This window comes from Triticum urartu, chromosome 4A, assembly GCF_056163025.1.
Source record: "Triticum urartu cultivar PI428250 chromosome 4A, HENAU_Tu73, whole genome shotgun sequence".
NCBI classification, from domain to species: Eukaryota; Viridiplantae; Streptophyta; class Magnoliopsida; order Poales; family Poaceae; genus Triticum; species Triticum urartu.
The window spans coordinates 268,587,092-268,605,761 of record NC_141876.1 but is presented as its reverse complement, the minus strand read 5'-3'; positions in this window follow the sequence as shown (position 1 = coordinate 268,605,761).

Here is an 18,670-nt window from a genome sequence, read left to right as displayed (position 1 = left end):
GGGTAATCACCAGATTCGCATTCGTGAAGAAGATATTCCCAAGACAGCATTCAGAACAAGCTTTGGTTCATATGAATACACTGTCATGTCTTTTGGCCTCGCCAACGCTCCTCCGACGTTCTCTCGAATGATGAATTTCATCTTCAATGCCTACACCAATGACTTCGTTTTGGTCTATATCGACGACATTCTGGTTTTCTCGAAGAACAAGGAAGATCATGCCAAACACTTGCGTTTGGTGCTTGATAAGCTCAGAGAACATCAGTTCTACGCCAAGTTCTCCAAGTGTGAATTTTGGCTCGATGAGGTTCTTTATCTTGGTCATATCATCTCTGCCAAGGGCATTGCCGTGAATCCTGAGAAGGTGTCTGCAATTGTGAATTGGGAACCTCCTCAGAACGTGAAGCAACTCCACAGTTTTCTCGGTCTCGCAAGCTATTGCCGAAGATTCGTTGAAAACTTTTCTAAGATCGCGAAGCCTCTCTCTAATCTTCTTCAGAAGCACGTCAAGTACGTTTGGTCTCCGGAGTGTGATATTTCTTTCAACACTTTGAAAGAGAAATTGATCACTGCTCCAGTTCCGACTCCGCCTGATGAATCCAAGCCGTACGAGGTCTTTTGTGATGCCTCTCTCCAAGGTCTTGGCGCAGTATTGATGCAAGAGAAGAAAGTTGTTGCTTATACTTCTCGCCAGTTGAAGCCTAATGAGAAGAACTACCCCACTCATGATCTCGAGTTGGCGGCAGTTGTGCATGCTCTTTTGACTTGGAGACATCTTCTATTGGGAAGAAAAGTGGACATTTTCACTAATCACAAGAGTCTCAAGTACATCTTCACTCAGCCTAATCTCAACCTCAGGCAAACTCGATGGGTCGAGATAATTCAAGAGTATAATCCGAGTATCAAATATACTCCAGGCAAGGCCAATGTGATTGCTGACGCTTTGAGCAGGAAAGCCTACTGCAACAGTCTGATTCTTAAGCCTTATCAACCCGAGCTTTGTGAAGCTTTCCGCAAACTTAACCTGCAAGTTGTTCCTCAAGGTTTCCTCGCCAACCTTCAAGTCTCTCCTACCTTGGAAGACCAGATTCGCCAAGCCCAGCTACTTGATGCTATGGTGAAAAAGGTGAAGATTGGGATTGCCAAGAATCAGTCCAAGTACAAGTGCTTCCCCCTTGATGACAAGGACACTCTCTTCTTCGAGGATCGTATTGTTGTACCCAAAGGTGACCTCCGTAAAGTGATCATGAACGAGGCTCACAATTCCCTCCTCTCCATCCACCCTGGGAGCACGAAGATGTATCAGCACCTTAAGCAGGCTTATTGGTGGACTCGAATGAAGCGCGAGATTGCTCAATTCGTGAATGAATGTGATGTCTGCAGAAGAGTGAAGGCAGAACACCAAAGGCCAGCAGGTCTTCTCCAACCTCTTGCCATTCCAGAATGGAAGTTTGACCACATTGAAATGGACTTCATGACTGGGTTTCCAAAGTCCAAGCATGGCAATGATGCTATATTCGTTGTCATCGATAAACTCACCAAAGTGGCTCATTTTCTGCCTATCAAAGAGTCGATCACTGCAGCTCAATTGGCGGAATTCTATACCTCTCGTATTGTCTCTCTGCACGGTATTCCACAAGTGATCTCTTCAGACCGTGGCAGCATCTTTACCTCGAAGTTTTGGGATTCTTTCCAGAAGGCCATGGGCACGAACATCCGCTTCAGCACAGCTTTCCATCCTCAAACTAGCGGTCAAGTCGAGCGTGTCAACCAGATTCTTGAAGATATGCTCAGGGCTTGTGTGATCTCCTTCGGCATGAAGTGGGAGGATTGTCTTCCTTATGCTGAATTCTCCTACAACAATAGTTTTCAAGCAAGTTCGGGCAAGGCCCCATTTGAAATTCTGTATGGCAGGAAGTGCCGTACCCCTCTCAACTGGTCTGAAACCGGTGAACGTCAGCTGCTGGGTAATGACTTAATCATAGAGGCAGAAGAAATGTGCAAAGTCATTCGTGATAACCTCAAAGCAGCCCGATCCCGTCAGAAGAGCTACTATGATAGTAAGCACCGTGATTTGGCTTTCGAGATCAGAGATCATGTTTACCTCCGTGTCTCTCCTATGAAAGGTACTCGTCGCTTCGGTATCAAAGGGAAGCTTGCCCCTAGATACGTGGGACCTTTCAAGATTTTTAGCAAGAGAGGCGACCTCGCCTATCAACTCGAGCTTCCTTCAAACTTTGCAAATGTTCATGACGTGTTCCATGTCTCTCAGCTTCGAAAGTGCTTCAAGACTCCTGACCGCACCGTTAACTTCGAGGACATTGAGCTCCAAGAAGATCTCTCTTATCATGAGCACCCAGTTGCTATTCTTGAAGAGACTGAACGCAAGACTCGCAACAAGTCAATCAAATTTCTCAAAGTTAAGTGGTCACACCATTACGACCGTGAAGCTACCTGGGAACGCGAGGATCACCTCCGTTCTTAGTACCCGGCGTTCTTTCAGTCCTAGATCTCGGGACGAGATCCTTTCGTAGTGATGGAGTGTTGTAACACCCCGGATGTAACTTTCCCTATTTGTACTCCAACTCTTGCCATTTCCGGCGTTAAGTTATATTTATTTCCTCGGGTTTGGGTTTTTGTCTCCGTGTGTTGTTGTCGTTGTCATGCATCTCTTATCATGTCATCATGTGCATTGCATTTGCATACGTGTTCGTCTCATGCATTCGAGCATTTTCCCCGTTGTCCGTTTTGCATTCCGGCGCTTCGTTCTCCTCCGGTGGTCATTTATAGCTTACTTTCGTGTGTGGGGATTAAACATTTCCAGATTGGACCGAGACTTGCCAAGCGGCCTTAGTTTACTACCGGTAGACCGCCTGTCAAGTTTCGTATCATTTGGACTTCGTTTGATACTCCAACGGTTAACCGAGGGACCGACAAGGCCTCGTGTGTGTGGCAGCCTGTAACGCCCTCGATGCGGCTATAGCTCCCACGTGTCGAGGCACGACTTAGAGACATAGCCGCATTGAAAGCAATGTCGCAAGTCAGGCAATCATTACAACATCCCATGTAATACATAATAAAAGGGGGAGATGACATAGTTGGCTTACACTCGCCACGTCACATCAGAGTACATAAATAACATCCATCAAACAATCACTCATGGCCCGACTACAGCGCCAAAATGGAAAAGAACCCAACATGCGACAAGGCCCTGAATCAAACCCCAACTAGGCACCACTACTGATCATCGGGAAAGGAAACATAATAACGCTGAGAGTCCTCGTCGAACTCCCACTTGAGCTCGTACTCGTCACCTGGAGCGGAATCACCTGGACCTGCATCTGGAATTATAGTATCTGTGAGCCACAGGGACTCAGCAATCTCGCACCCTCGCGATCAAGACTATTTAAGCTTATAGGAATGGATAAGGCAGATATATGTGGAGCTGCAGCAAGCGACTAGCATATGTGGTGGCTATCTTATTCGCAAGAGAGAGCGAGAAGAGGAGGAAAAGCACGAGCGAGAATCTAGAAGGACAACCTGCGCAAGCATTACTCCAACACCGTGTCCGCTTCCCGGACTCCGCCGGAAAGGGGCCATCACGGTAACACACGCGTTTGATTCATTTTAATTAAGTTTAGTTAAAGTTATCTACAACCGGACATTAACAAATTCCCATCTGCCCATAACCGCGGGCACGGCTTTCGAAAGATCAATCCCTGCAGGGGAGTCCCAACTTAGCCCATGACAAGCTCTCACGGTCAACGAAGGAATAGACCTCCACCCGAGACACACCGATCAGACTCGGTAACCCGGTACAACAAGACAATTCAACAGGTTAAAACAAGACCAGCAACACTGCCCGAATGTGCCGACAAATCCCGATAGGAGCTGCACATATCTCTTTCTCAGGGCACACTCAGATGAGCAAGACGACGGGTAGGCCAGCCCAGAGTTTCCCCTGGTAGCCCCGGACATCGCTCGGTTGGACCAACACTCAGAGGAGCACTGGCCCGGGGGGGGAGGGGGTTAAAATAAGATGACCCTTGAGTCTGCAGAACCCAAGGGAAAGAAAAGGCTAGGTGGCAAATGGTAAAACCAAGGTTGGGCATTGCTGGACAAGCTTTAATCAAGGCGAAATATCAAGGGGTTCCCATTATAACCCAACCGCGTAAGGAACGCAAAAATCCGGGAACATAACACCGATATGACGGAAACTATGGCGGCAAGAGTGGAACAAAACACTAGGCGAGAGGCCGAGCCTTCCACCCTTTACCAAGTATATAGATGCATTAAGATAACATGGCAATATAATAATATCCCCAACAAGTAAATAAATGATGTTCCAACAAGGAACGGCTCCAATCTTCACCTGCAACTAGCAACGCTATAAGAAGGGCTGAGCAAAGCGGTAACATAGCCAAACAATGATTTGCTAGGTCAAGGTGGGTTAGAGGTTTGACATGGCAATTGGGAGGCTGACAAGCAAAAGGTAGGCATCGTAGCATTGGCAAAGCAAGAGCGAGCAAACTAGCATAGCAAATATAGTAGTGATTTCGAGGGTATGATCATCTTGCCTGAAATCCCGCAAGGAAGAAGAACGAGTCCATGAAGAAGACAAATGGAACGTAGACGAACGAATCCTCACAACACGGCGTTATCGGAACCAACCCGAAGAAGCACACCGGAAAGAAGCAAACAATCATGGTAAACAACCATCACATAATCATGGCATGATGCACAATCAAGTATGATGCATGTCCGATTTAAATATGCATGGCATGGCAAAGTGCACAAGCAAAACTACAAATTAAGTGGAAGCTCAATATGCAACGAGTTGCATATTGACCGAGCACCACATCAATTATTTAGTTCTCTCTCGTTTATGTACCCCAACAATATTAAATGTTGATTAACATGGCAAGAGGTGAAGCACAACAAAACTACCTATCTAGGCAAGTTTAAATGAGGCCGGGAACAACGAACAACAATTCCGGTGAATCCTCATATGCATATTTTAGGTTAGGTACTGTTCTGCCCTAAACAATATTTTAGAGTTGTTAAACATGCAAAGTAAGGCCATCATGTCAAACTAGGCAAAATTCTACACCATTTACATATAAAGTTTATTAAAATCGGAGTTACGGTTATTTAGTTATGAATAAAATCATTTTAGCATGGCATAGGAGCAAATTAATGCAAACAACATTTTAAGCATTTCAAACATAGATGAAAGTTGGATATTAGTAGTCTACACAAAATTCTGAGCAAGTTTCATATACAAAACATTTTAATCCGATGCACCAATTGTGAGTTATTAAATGCATGAGCATGAGGGTCTAATCTGCAAAACTGGCAATCTCTGGATAAATAGCTAAATTCGTAGAACTGGGAAAAACATGGCACGGCCCGCATCTGAACAGTGCACTGGGCAAGCCCAACGGCAGGGAAAAAAAATAACAAGAGGAGGGGGCGCTGGGGGCGGCTCACCCAGTGGGCTTCGGCCCGGCTGGAGGAGGAGGCAGGCCAAGGCGAGGCCGGCTGCAGCTGGGCCTTGGGGCGCTCGCGCTGGACCGCGGGGAGCTGGGTCGGCGATGCTGGCCGCGGATCTGGGCCGAAGGCGGGGGCGGCACGCTGGGCCTGGGAGGCCACGGCGGGGCCCAAGAGCGGGGACGCGGTCAACGCAGACGGATCGGGGCTCCTCCCGATCCTCTCCGACGGCGGCGCGCTGGGAACTCCGGCGACGGGGACGGCAGGAACCGAGGCGGCGGCGCCAGATCTTGGGGCGGGCGGCACCGGGGCTCCTCCCTGGGGTCGGATGGAGGCCGCTGCGCTCCGGGACGGCGGCGGGAAGCGAAGGGGCGACGGGGGTGGACTCCAGCGAGGGTCGGTGATGACCGGAGCCAAGTCCGGCGCTGCACTGCGGCGGCGTTCCGGCGAGGGTCGGTGGCGGCGCGAAGCGCCCGAGGCGGCGGGGTCGAAGGAGATGCGCGGCGGGGAGCCTCGGGGCCGGGAGGGCCTGCGGCGGGCCTCGCGGGCTCTGCGGCGTGGTGCGGCGAAGTGGGCACCGAGCGGACAGATGGCGCGCGCTGGTTGGCTAGCGGCGGCGGCGAGGTGACGTGGCAGCCTCTGGTTGGCTGGAGCAGCGTGGAGGGGCGCGGACATGTCCGGTGAAGGTGGGGATTTCGTCCGGCGGCGCGGATCTGAGAATTTTTAGGGTTAGGGGAAGAATGAACCGTGAATTTCGGAGGGGGGTTGTATATATAGGCATAGAGGGAGCTAGGAGAGTCCAAATGAGGTGCGGTTTTCGGCCACGCGATTGTGATCGAACGACCGAGATGATGGAGCAGAGTTAGGTGGGTGTTGGGCCAAATTGGAAGGGTGTTGGGCTGCAACACACACGAGGCCTTTTCGGTCCCTCGGTTAACCGTAGGAGTATCAAACGAAGTCCAAATGACCCGAAGCTTGACAGGCGGTCTACCGGTAGTAAACCAAGGCCGCATGGCAAGTCTCGGTCCAATCCGGAAATGTTTAATCCCCACACACGAAAGAAAGCTAGAAATGACCACCGGAGGAGAACGAAGCGCCGGAATGCAAAACGGACAACGGGGAAAAAGCTCGGATGCATGAGACGAACACGTATGCAAATGAAATGTGCATGATGACATGATATGCAATGCATGACACGCAAGGAATGACAAGGCAACACCAGCGAATAACTGAACGACACCTGGCACATCGGTCTCGGGGCGTTACAACACTCCACCACTACGAGAGGATCTCGTCCCGAGATCTAGAATGGCACCGGAGGGAAAACGGAAGAGACAGAGAAGAGGTAAAACTAAGTTGCTCCTTTGACAAACGAGTGAAACCAAAGAAGCTTGAAAAGGTTACACAAATTCGAGAAAAGAATACAATGAAGGTGAACAAGGTCGAAAACACTCCGTTAGAAAAGAGGGACAAAGAGCATTTCGAATAACCTTGAGGTTGGAGGGAAGATATATATATATATATATATATATATATATATATATATATAGAAAAACACTCCGGTTAAGGAAGGGGATCAAGGAAGACCAAATTCGGGCAGCACTCCGGTTGAAAATAACAGAAATTGAATAAGAATTTGATAAGATGATATAACTTGCAAAGAGGGCATGACACTCCGGTTAAATGGACAATCATGAAAAGAACATGATCTTTGATGAAGCGGGATGATGGTTGAAGAAAGCAACATCACAATGGCTCCGGAACAAAAGAATAGAAGATTGTATCGACGGAACAAAAGAATGGAGAAGAAAACAACATCTTCTACCTCCAATGAGCTTGGAAAGCATCTTAAAGAGAGGTGTCACACAGAGTTGTTGAAACAATCCGCAACGAAAAGAATAACTTCATATGGTCTTATGAAAACCATCTCAAAACTGAGGTGAAATTCTGCCACTAACGGGAAAAAGAATTGGGTTGATAAGAACGAGGGGACGAGAAAGTATATCGCACCGGAAAGGATAAATGAAGAACTTGGATCATTTATAAGCACCAAAATTAGCAACAATCCTTTGGGAAGGCTATAGGTGAAATATAACCCAAGATAGCTCCAATGACGAGATTGATGGATTTAAAATATCCCAATCTTGACAACATGTGAATCATGAAAACATGAAGTCAAATTATCAAGAATGACATAATACCACCTCCAATGATACGTTAGAAAGAAATGCACTCCGGATAGCAAGATGATGAAAGCTTGAGTTTCTTAGAAAAGAATCTCGATGACAAAGTTGGAGAAGGAGTTATATCCTTGATGCACCATCATGTAGAGCCTCCATGAAGAACTCCGGTAACAAAAGGATGATCAAACGAAAAGAAAGAGAAGTTGAAAATACAAGGTGAATCCTTGCAATGATTTAGATGGATCTTCGTGATAAAATAAATTGAGAGCGCTTGGAACTCCGGAAAAGAAAAGATGAAACAATTGAATCCAAGAATTTTGATGAACCTCCGGAATAAGGAATTAATCATTTGGATGGAACAAGAATAAGAATTATGTTATGCGTATCCTTCAACAATTTAATTGCTGACAAGCAACGGATTTGGCATACTACTTATCCTCGTAGAAAGATTAAGATAGCTATTGCGCAAATTTAAGAAGGTTTTCAACGAACCACCGGTAGGATTGGAACAACAAATGAATTGATATGATGAACAAGGAAGAGAGATCTTGAAAGAACCACCATAAGAATTAAGATGAACGAAGAAAAGATAAAGGAACAACGGGAAGAATAAGCAAATGAATGAAGAAGCTTGAGAGAAATTTAGATACATGAGAACGAAGAGATCACGAGCCGATTAAAGATCACTTGAACGAAGCACCGGTAAGATCGGAGAATGAAAACTGCAAACTGAGAATGAATAAACCTGACTTGATGGACTCCGGATAACAAACTGAGAAGACTCTTGAATTTCTCCTGATGGGTGGAAAAGATTCTCACAATCGAAAACAATTATGAGAGGATGGCAACAAGCTAGCACCATGAATCTTGAAGAGAATAGAGCAAGATTAAAGAGAAACTCTTCTTCGGTCTTCAAAATATGAGAATGACGATGAGAAACACCATCAAGAATCGTTTAGGCACTCCGGAAGAATCAAAACGAAGAGGTTGAACCAATGATGAAAATAATTCGATAGATCTTGGAGAAAAGCATTTGACTGATGATAAATCATTCTTATGTCAAATTTAAAATGAATTTAGGATAGCTCCAGGAAAATAAGAAGAGTCAGGTAAGATCCTGGGAAAAGACCTGTGGGTTAGGGCCCACTCAAAAGAAACACCGTAGAACAATTTAAAAAGGAGGTTGCACCGGTTGAATTAAAAGGCTTGAATGATATAACATTCTCGAAAGAGCTGGAACGATATCTTGAGTACTCTGGAGCAATTGAATAGCGAGAAGTGAATGATTAAGAATTGCACCGGCATGAGAAATCATTAGAAACGAGGGAAAAGGGATATGATCAACACCAACAACTTGAATTGGTTCCACCGGAGAAGAAGACGAGTGATGAGAGACGAACTAGAAGCTCCGTTAGAATCTTCATGAGAACCACCGGATAAAAGCATTGACGGAAAAAAAGGAATGGAGAGGCTTCACATCAATAAGATGGATACTTGATAAAGACATTTGAGTCCTTAAAGAAACAAAGGGAGGGAGGGTGGGAAAAATAAAGGCAACTTGGAGACAGAAGAAAACGACACCGTTGAGAAGAAGTGATAATTGGTCTTGCGAATGTTGAAATGATCGGATCCACTTGAAGAGAAGCACACCGGTTAGGAGGATTGACATGACAATCTCGATTATCATGAAGGATTAATATTCGCACCGGAGTATGGGAACACCATTTGGGAAAGGTATGGAATCAACACTTGACATTGAAGCAACTCGAATATCACAATTCAAAAAGAAAACAAAGGATTGGCTTGCAGAATAAGCCGGAACAAACATATGATAGAGATTTCGTCCGAAGTTTTCGTGGTGGGACCTACACGGGCTCGATCGTACAGCACCATCATGTACAAGCTAGTGCACATGACCTACGAAGTGTCCCCGAGTCAGCATAGCCAAGGACTCTTTAAGACACAACGAGATCACTGTAAAATCGACCGTGAATAGACGAACCACTAGACGTCAAACCCCAATTTCATATCATACATCTGTCAGAAAGATATCCTAAGGCTACTTGAATTCCCACCTATGAAATTCCTGAACCTTTCCGGTTATGCAATCAGGTGTTGGGGATACAGGGGAAGCATAATATCTCACCCAAACTAGCAAATCCTACATCCAGCTGTATCCATCCTTCAACACATAACCAAGAAAACTTCGGAAACCATCTACCTCAACCTTCGAAAAGCATCCATTATACAAGTTATGGCGATACTCCCGAACTCCCGCCCCAGTACTGGGTGGCGTCGAGGTTATCTCACCAACGAACTGCATAAAAGAGATTTTCGATGTCGGCGAACATATCTCAAGTATTCCAGAATTGCTACGATAAAATTATGATGACAACACCTCAGAGCTCAACTCCCCGGGACACTTCCACTAAACCCCTGACAGGAGGCACCAAGACAGTATTCTCATCATAAGCCATCGGAACAAATCCAAGATACTCGCGTGATCCTAATTTTTTTTTAGTGAAATTTGAGAAGAGAAGAGTCAAAACTCTACGTCAGGATGCCTTACCAGAGCGATGAGGAGACTGGGAAGTAAAAAGAATTCCTAAACTCTCCGATATATAATTCCTAAGGACTCAAAACATTTTTTTCTAGACACAACTCGGCTGCTAAAAACGATCAAGCAATGGGGCTCCTAAGGTCGGGGAAGGCTCTGATTACCAACTTGTAACGCCCTCGATGCGGCTATAGCTCCCACGTGTCGAGGCACGACTTAGAGACATAACCGCATTGAAAGCAATGTCGCAAGTCAGGCAATCATTACAACATCCCATGTAATACATAATAAAAGGGGGAGATGACATAGTTGGCTTACACTCGCCACTTCACATCAGAGTACATAAATAACATCCATCAAACAATCACTCATGGCCCGACTACGGCGCCAAAATGGAAAAGAACCCAACATGCGACAAGGCCCTGAATCAAACCCCAACTAGGCACCACTACTGATCATCGGGAAAGGAAACATAATAACGCTGAGAGTCCTCGTCGAACTCCCACTTGAGCTCGTACTCGTCACCTGGAGCGGAATCACCTGGACCTGCATCTGGAATTATAGTATCTGTGAGCCACAGGGACTCAGCAATCTCGCACCCTCGCGATCAAGACTATTTAAGCTTATAGGAATGGATAAGGCAGATATATGTGGAGCTGCAGCAAGCGACTAGCATATGTGGTGGCTATCTTATTCGCAAGAGAGAGTGAGAAGAGGAGGCAAAGCACGAGCGAGAATCTAGAAGGACAACCTGCGCAAGCATTACTCCAACACCGTGTCCGCTTCCCGGACTCCGCCGGAAAGGGGCCATCACGGTAACACACGCGTTTGATTCATTTTAATTAAGTTTAGTTAAAGTTATCTACAACCGGACATTAACAAATTCCCATCTGCCCATAACCGCGGGCACGGCTTTCGAAAGATCAATCCCTGCAGGGGAGTCCCAACTTAGCCCATGACAAGCTCTCACGATCAACGAAGGAATAGACCTCCACCCGAGACACACCGATCAGACTCGGTAACCCGGTACAACAAGACAATTCGACAGGTTAAAACAAGACCAGCAACACCGCCCGAATGTGCCCACAAATCCCGATAGGAGGTGCACATATCTCTTCCTCAGGGCACACTCAGATGAGCAAGACGACGGGTAGGCCAGCCCAGAGTTGCCCCTGGTAGCCCCGGACATCGCTCGGTTGGACCAACACTCAGAGGAGCACTGGCCCGGGGGGGGTTAAAATAAGATGACCCTTGAGTCTACAGAACCCAAGGGAAAGAAAAGGCTAGGTGGCAAATGGTAAAACCAAGGTTGGGCATTGCTGGACAAGCTTTAATCAAGGCGAAATATCAAGGGGTTCCCATTATAACCCAACCGCGTAAGGAACGCAAAAATCCGGGAACATAACACCGATATGACGGAAACTATGGCGGCAAGAGTGGAACAAAACACTAGGCGAGAGGCCGAGCCTTCCACCCTTTACCAAGTATATAGATGCATTAAGATAACATGGCAATATAATAATATCCCCAACAAGTAAATAAATGATGTTCCAACAAGGAACGGCTCCAATCTTCACCTGCAACTAGCAACGCTATAAGAAGGGCTGAGCAAAGCGGTAACATAGCCAAACAATGGTTTGCTAGGTCAAGGTGGGTTAGAGGTTTTACATGGCAATTGGGAGGCTGACAAGCAAAAGGTAGGCATCGTAGCATTGGCAAAGCAAGAGCGAGCAAACTAGCATAGCAAAGATAGTAGTGATTTCGAGGGTATGATCATCTTGCCTGAAATCCCGCAAGGAAGAAGAACGAGTCCAGGAAGAAGACAAACAGAACGTAGATGAACGAATCCTCACAACACGGCGTTATCGTAACCAACCCGAAGAAGCACACCGGAAAGAAGCAAACAATCATGGTAAACAACCATCACATAATCATGGCATGATGCACAATCAAGTATGATGCATGTCCGATTTAAATATGCATGGCATGGCAAAGTGCACAAGCAAAACTACAAATTAAGTGGAAGCTCAATATGCAACGAGTTGCATATTGACGGAGCACCACATCAATTATTTAGTTCTCTCTCGTTTATGTACCCCAACAATATTAAATGTTGATTAACATGGCAAGAGGTGAAGCACAACAAAACTACCTATCTAGGCAAGTTTAAATGAGGCCGGGAACAACGAACAACAATTCCGGTGAATCCTCATATGCATATTTTAGGTTAGGTACTGTTCTGCCCTAAACAATATTTTAGAGTTGTTAAACATGCAAAGTAAGGCCATCATGTCAAACTAGGCAAAATTCTACCCCATTTACATATAAAGTTTATTAAAATCGGAGTTACGGTTATTTAGTTATGAATAAAATCATTTTAGCATGGCATAGGAGCAAATTAATACAAACAACATTTTAAGAATTTCAAACATAGATGAAAGTTGGATATTATTAGTCTACACAAAATTCTGAGCAAGTTTCATATACAAAACATTTTAATCCGATGCACCAATTGTGAGTTATTAAATGCATGAGCATGAGGGTCTAATCTGCAAAACTGGCAATCTCTGGATAAATAGCTAAATTCGTAGAACTGGGAAAAACATGGCACGGGCCGCATCTGAACAGTGCACTGGGCAAGCCCAACGGCAGGGAAAAAAATAACAAGAGGAGGGGGCGCTGGGGGCGGCTCACCCAGTGGGCTTCGGCCCGACTGGAGGAGGAGGCAGGCCAAGGCGAGGCCGGCTGCAGCTGGGCCTTGGGGCGCTCGCGCTGGACCGCGGGGAGCTAGGCCGGCGATGCTGGCCGCGGATCTGGGCCGAAGGCGGGGGCGGCACGCTGGGCCTGGGAGGCCACGGCGGGGCCCAAGAGCGGGGACGCGGTCAACGCAGACGGATCGGGGCTCCTCCCGATCCTCTCCGGCGGCGGCGCGCTGGGAACTCCGGCGACGGGGACGGCAGGAACCGAGGCGGCGGCGCCGGATCTTGGGGCGGGTGGCACCGGGGCTCCTCCCTGGGGTCGGATGGAGGCCGCTGCGCTCCGGGACGGCGGCGGGAAGCGAAGGGGCGACGGGGGCGGACTCCAGCGAGGGTCGGTGATGACCGGAGCCAAGTCCGGCGCTGCACTGTGGCGGCGTTCCGGCGAGGGTCGGTGGCGGCGCGAAGCGCCCGAGGCGGCGGGGTCGAAGGAGATGCGCGGCGGGGAGCCTCGGGCCCGGGAGGGCCTGCGGCGGGCCTCGCGGGCTCTGCGGCGTGGTGCGGCGAAGTGGGCACCGAGCGGACAGATGGCGCGCGCTGGTTGGCTAGCGGCGGCGGCGAGGTGACGTGGCAGCCTCTGGTTGGCTGGAGCAGCGTGGAGGGGCGCGGACATGTCCGGTGAAGGTGGGGATTTCGTCCGGCGGCGCGGATCTGAGAATTTTTAGGGTTAGGGGAAGAATGAACCGTGAATTTCGGAGGGGGGTTGTATATATAGGCATAGAGGGAGCTAGGAGAGTCCAAATGAGGTGCGGTTTTCGGCCACGCGATCGTGATCGAACGACCGAGATGATGGAGCAGAGTTAGGTGGGTGTTGGGCCAAATTGGAAGGGTTTTTGGCTGCAACACACACGAGGCCTTTTCGGTCCCTCGGTTAACCGTAGGAGTATCAAACGAAGTCCAAATGACCCGAAGCTTGACAGGCGGTCTACTGGTAGTAAACCAAGGCCGCATGGCAAGTCTCGGTCCAATCCGGAAATGTTTAATCCCCACACACGAAAGAAAGCTAGAAATGACCACCGGAGGAGAACGAAGCGCCGGAATGCAAAACGGACAACGGGGAAAAAGCTCGGATGCATGAGACGAACACGTATGCAAATGAAATGCGCATGATGACATGATATGCAATGCATGACACGCAAGGAATGACAAGGCAACACCAGCGAATAACTGAACGACACCTGGCACATCGGTCTCGGGGCGTTACACAGCCCAACACCCCTCCAATTTGGCCCAAAACCCACCTAACTCTGCTCCATCATCTAGAGCGTTCGATCACGATCGCGTGGCCGAAAACCGCACCTCATTTGGACTCTCCTAGCTCCCTCTACCTCTATTTAAAGCCCCCACCCGAAATTCGCGGATCTCCTCCCTCTCAAACCCTAGAAATCGCCCCCGCCGTTACCGGACACGTCCGGCCGCCGCCGGACGAAATCGCCAACGCCGCCCGCGCCAATCAGGCGCTGCCACGTGTCCCCGCGGCGCCCCACTTCGCTGCCTCCTCCGCCGGCCCGCCGCGGCCCATCGTGGGCCCTCTCCGCCGCCCGAACCGGCCCGCGCCATCCTCCCTCCGCGCCGCCCGAGCCGCGCGGCTCCTCTAGCACGGCGCCGCCGCCCGCTTCGCCGGCTGCCCAGAGCTCGCCGCTCCGCCGCGGGCCTCCGCTGACCGGAGCCGAGCCCGGCGCCGCTAGCCGCCACCCCCACTGACCTCGGCCGCCTCCGCCGCCCGTTCCTCTCCGGCGAGCCCTCCTCCGGCCCGCGGCCACCTCACCATCTCCGGCCGCCGCCAACTCCTCCGCCGGTGAACAGTACATCGCCGGAGCCACCTCGGGAAGCGTGCGATCCAGATCTGAAATTTTAGGTTGACTTCGTTTTTTTCTCAAAGTCCCAGAAATCTCAGTCCATATGCACATGTTCGCAGCTCCGTAACTTTGCATCCGTAGCTCCATTCATGCATATAGCATATCAAAATGTTCATCTCAGAGAGTACATCATTTCATTCCATTGCATCATTTTCATTAGAGTTCATCTTGATGCCCGAAATGTTGTTAGAAGAGGGCTACTTGAGTTAATTGTCAGATCTGTTACTTCATCTTAGACTTTTGTCATTTTTGCCATGATTATTGTGTGCATGCTATGCCCGTGAGTTCTACATATGTTTTGTTAAGGGTTTTGTCATCTCTCCAGAGGTGCAACCCATGTATTTTTAGGATGTGTGTGGTGTCTTGTGCAAGCTTGCAAAGTGGTGCACTTGCTAATTCTGTTTTCAGGGACTTAGTAGTTTTCACTAAGTCCTGGAGCTCTTTATCTCATGATGCCATATGTTCTTGTTGTTTCCTAGTGATCCGTGCCTCTTTTGAGGATGATCAGTAAGGGAGTTTTGTTAATATTGTAGTGCTCTATCCATCCATGTATTTGTTTGCATATATGGAGCACCCTAGCTTGAGTCAATCGAGCTCTACTTTTGCTACTTTGTGAATCTGGGCAGATCGTCAACTTGTTTGCGATTTTGCCGATGTTATTGTAGTTGATCCGTGCATGCTATGCCATGTCTAGATTGCATTTTGTGCCTTCTTAAGGGATGTATGCTTATATTGCCATGACTTGCACCGTGGTGAGTGCATCGAGCTCGTAAACATGCCTTCGTGAGTTATGTTTCAGCATGTCCCAGTTTTCACTAAGTCTGAAAACTGATTATGTTTTTGCTATGTTCACATGCTTGCAATTGTATTTTCTGATCCCTTTTGGCTCAAGGTCACTAAGGGACTTTTGTTAAGCTTGTTGAGTAGCTACATGCCATTTCTTTCTTTGTCATGTTCAGGTCCTGTAGCATGTTGTTTTGTTGCTCCGAAGAGGGCTATATGATCTGAAATTCCAGACAAGTGTTAATTTCACTAAGTCTGAGATCTGTTTTACCATTTGCGTTTTTGCCATGCTTGTTTGAACCTCCTAATGGATGAATTGGCCGTAGCTCAGTGCTAGACTTTTGTTAAGCATCTTGAATGCTTCCCTGCAATGTATTTTGTTGTCATGTTTGGGTGCTGTAGCATGTTCATTTCGTTGCATTTAGATGCCTACTTGCTGTAAATCGCAGACCGGTGTCATTTTTAAATCGCTTGCCATTTCCAAACCGTAACTCCGATTCCGGCGTTCTTTATATCGTTTTCAAGAGATTTCATCTCATCTTTCCAGTGGCACACTTGGATTTCCATGTTGAGGCCAGGTTCATGCATTTCCTGTCATATCTTGCATTTTGCATCCCGCATCGCATCCCGCATAGCATATCATCTTTGCATTGTGTTGTTTGAGTTTGCACGTGGTTGATTGTATCCTTGTTGCTTGTTTGTCTTGTTTGGGTAGAGCCGGGAGACGAGTTCGCTAACGAGGAGCCCGTTGAGTTTTCTTTCGAGGATCCAGTCAGCTCTGACAACTTTGCAGGCAAGATGATCATACCCTCGAAATCACTACTATATTTGCTATGCTAGTTTGCTCGCTCTTTTGCTATGCCATTGCTACGATGCCTACCACTTGCTTGCAAGCCTCCCAAATTGCCATGTCAAACCTCTAACCCACCATTGTCCTAGCAAACCGTTGATTGGCTATGTTATCACTTTGCTCAGCCCCTCTTATAGCGTTGCTAGTTGCAGGTGAAGATCGGAGGCCGTTCCTTGTTGGAACATTTATTTACTTGTTGGGATATTATTATTTTGCCATGTTATCTTAATGCGTCTATATACTTGGTAAAGGGTGGAAGGCTCGGCCTCTCGCCTAGTGTTTTGTTCCACTCTTGCCGCCCTAGTTTCCGTCATATCGGTGTTATGTTCCCGGATTTTGCGTTCCTTAGGCGGTTGGGTTATAATGGGAACCCCTTGATAGTTCGCCTTGATTAAAGCTTTTCCAGCAATGCCCAACCTTGGTTTTACCATTTGCCACCTAGCCTCTTTTTCCCTTGGGTTTCCGGAGCCCGAGGGTCATCTTATTTTAAACCCCCCTGGGCCAGTGCTCCTCTGAGTGTTGGTCCGACCGAGTAGACTGTGGGGCCACCTCGGGGCAACTTGAGGGTTGGTTTTACTCGTAGGATGTCTCATCTGAGTGTGCCCTGAGAAAGAGATATGTGCAGCTCCTATCGGGATTTGTCGGCACATTCGGGCGGTGTTGCTGGTCTTGTTTTAACCTGTCGAAGTGTCTTGAGTTACCGAGATACCGAGTCTGATCGGAACGTCTTGGGAGGAGGTCTATTCCTTCGTTGACCGCGAGAGCTTGTCATGGGCTAAGTTGGGACTCCCTTGCAGGGATTGAACTTTCGAAAGCCGTGCCCGCAGTTATGGGCAGATGGGAATTTGTTAATGTCCGGTTGTAGATAACTTGAACCTTAACTTAATTAAAATGAATCAACTGAGTGTGTTACCGTGATGGCCTCTTCTCGGCGGAGTCCGGGAAGTGGACACGGTGTTGGAGTAATGTTTGCGCAGGTTGCTCTCTAGTTTCTCGCTCATGCTTTGCCTCCCCTTCTCGCTCTCTTTTGTGAATAAGTTAGCCACCATACTTGCTAGTCGCTTGCTGCAGCTCCATATATTTACCTTGCCATACCTATAAGCTTAAATAGTCTTGATCGCGAGGGTGCGAGATTGCTGAGTCCCTGTGGCTCACAGATTACTATTACACCAGATGCAGGGCCCGATGATTCCGCTCCAGGAGACGCATATGAGCTCAAGTGGGAGCTCGACGAAGACTCTCAACATTATTATGTTTCCTTTCCCGATGATCAGTAGTGGTGCCCAGTTGGGGGTGATTGGGACCGCGTCGCATGTTGGGTTCTCTTTCATTTTGGCGCCGTAGTCGGGCCATGAGTGTTTGGATGATGTAATGTTATTTATGTACTTGATTGACGTGGCGAGTGTAAGCCAACTATGTTATCTCCCCTTTATTATTTATATTACATGGGATGTTTGTGAAGATTGCCTAACTTGCGACATATGCCTTCAATGCGATTATGTCTCTAAGTCGTGCCTCGACACGTGGGAGCTATAGTCGCATCGAGGGTGTTACAGTTATCCTATGGACCATTTGTTTCATCTTGCTTTCAGAGCAGAATAGGAAATAATATGACGTGTTGCCCACAAGGAGAACAAGCGTGAGATGCACATTCCAAGAGTTGATATGGTTGTCCCTTCAATTACTAGGAATACTATGACAACCACATCTGTTGTTGTGAGGACTACATCACCTCTACCATGTGACACATCACCATCGAGAGTGCCTACATCATCTGAGTTGATCATAAGAGGTAATGACAAAGCTACTAATCTTCCACCTCTACATGAGTATGATAAATATCTTGTCAATTTAAATGCACCATGCGGTGAGCTACCCGCTACTTTGATCACACCAGCTATTTTAGAGTACTATGTTAATGATTTGACTTTGCCATGTGATTAAACAATTTGAGTGAACCCGTTGAATTAACTATCGATGCAAAAGAATCAAGTGAATCAGGGAATAAATCAGATTTGGATCAAATACGTTTGCAAATAATTGTGCCAATGTTTAATCATTTTGATATGACCTCTAATCTTGGTGATGGTTCATCAATGTTGGGATGGTTTAATGATAAGCATTGTCAATCTTTTGATATAAATAAGAGCTTCACTTATATGTGCAAACTGAATTGCAATACTTTCATGCCT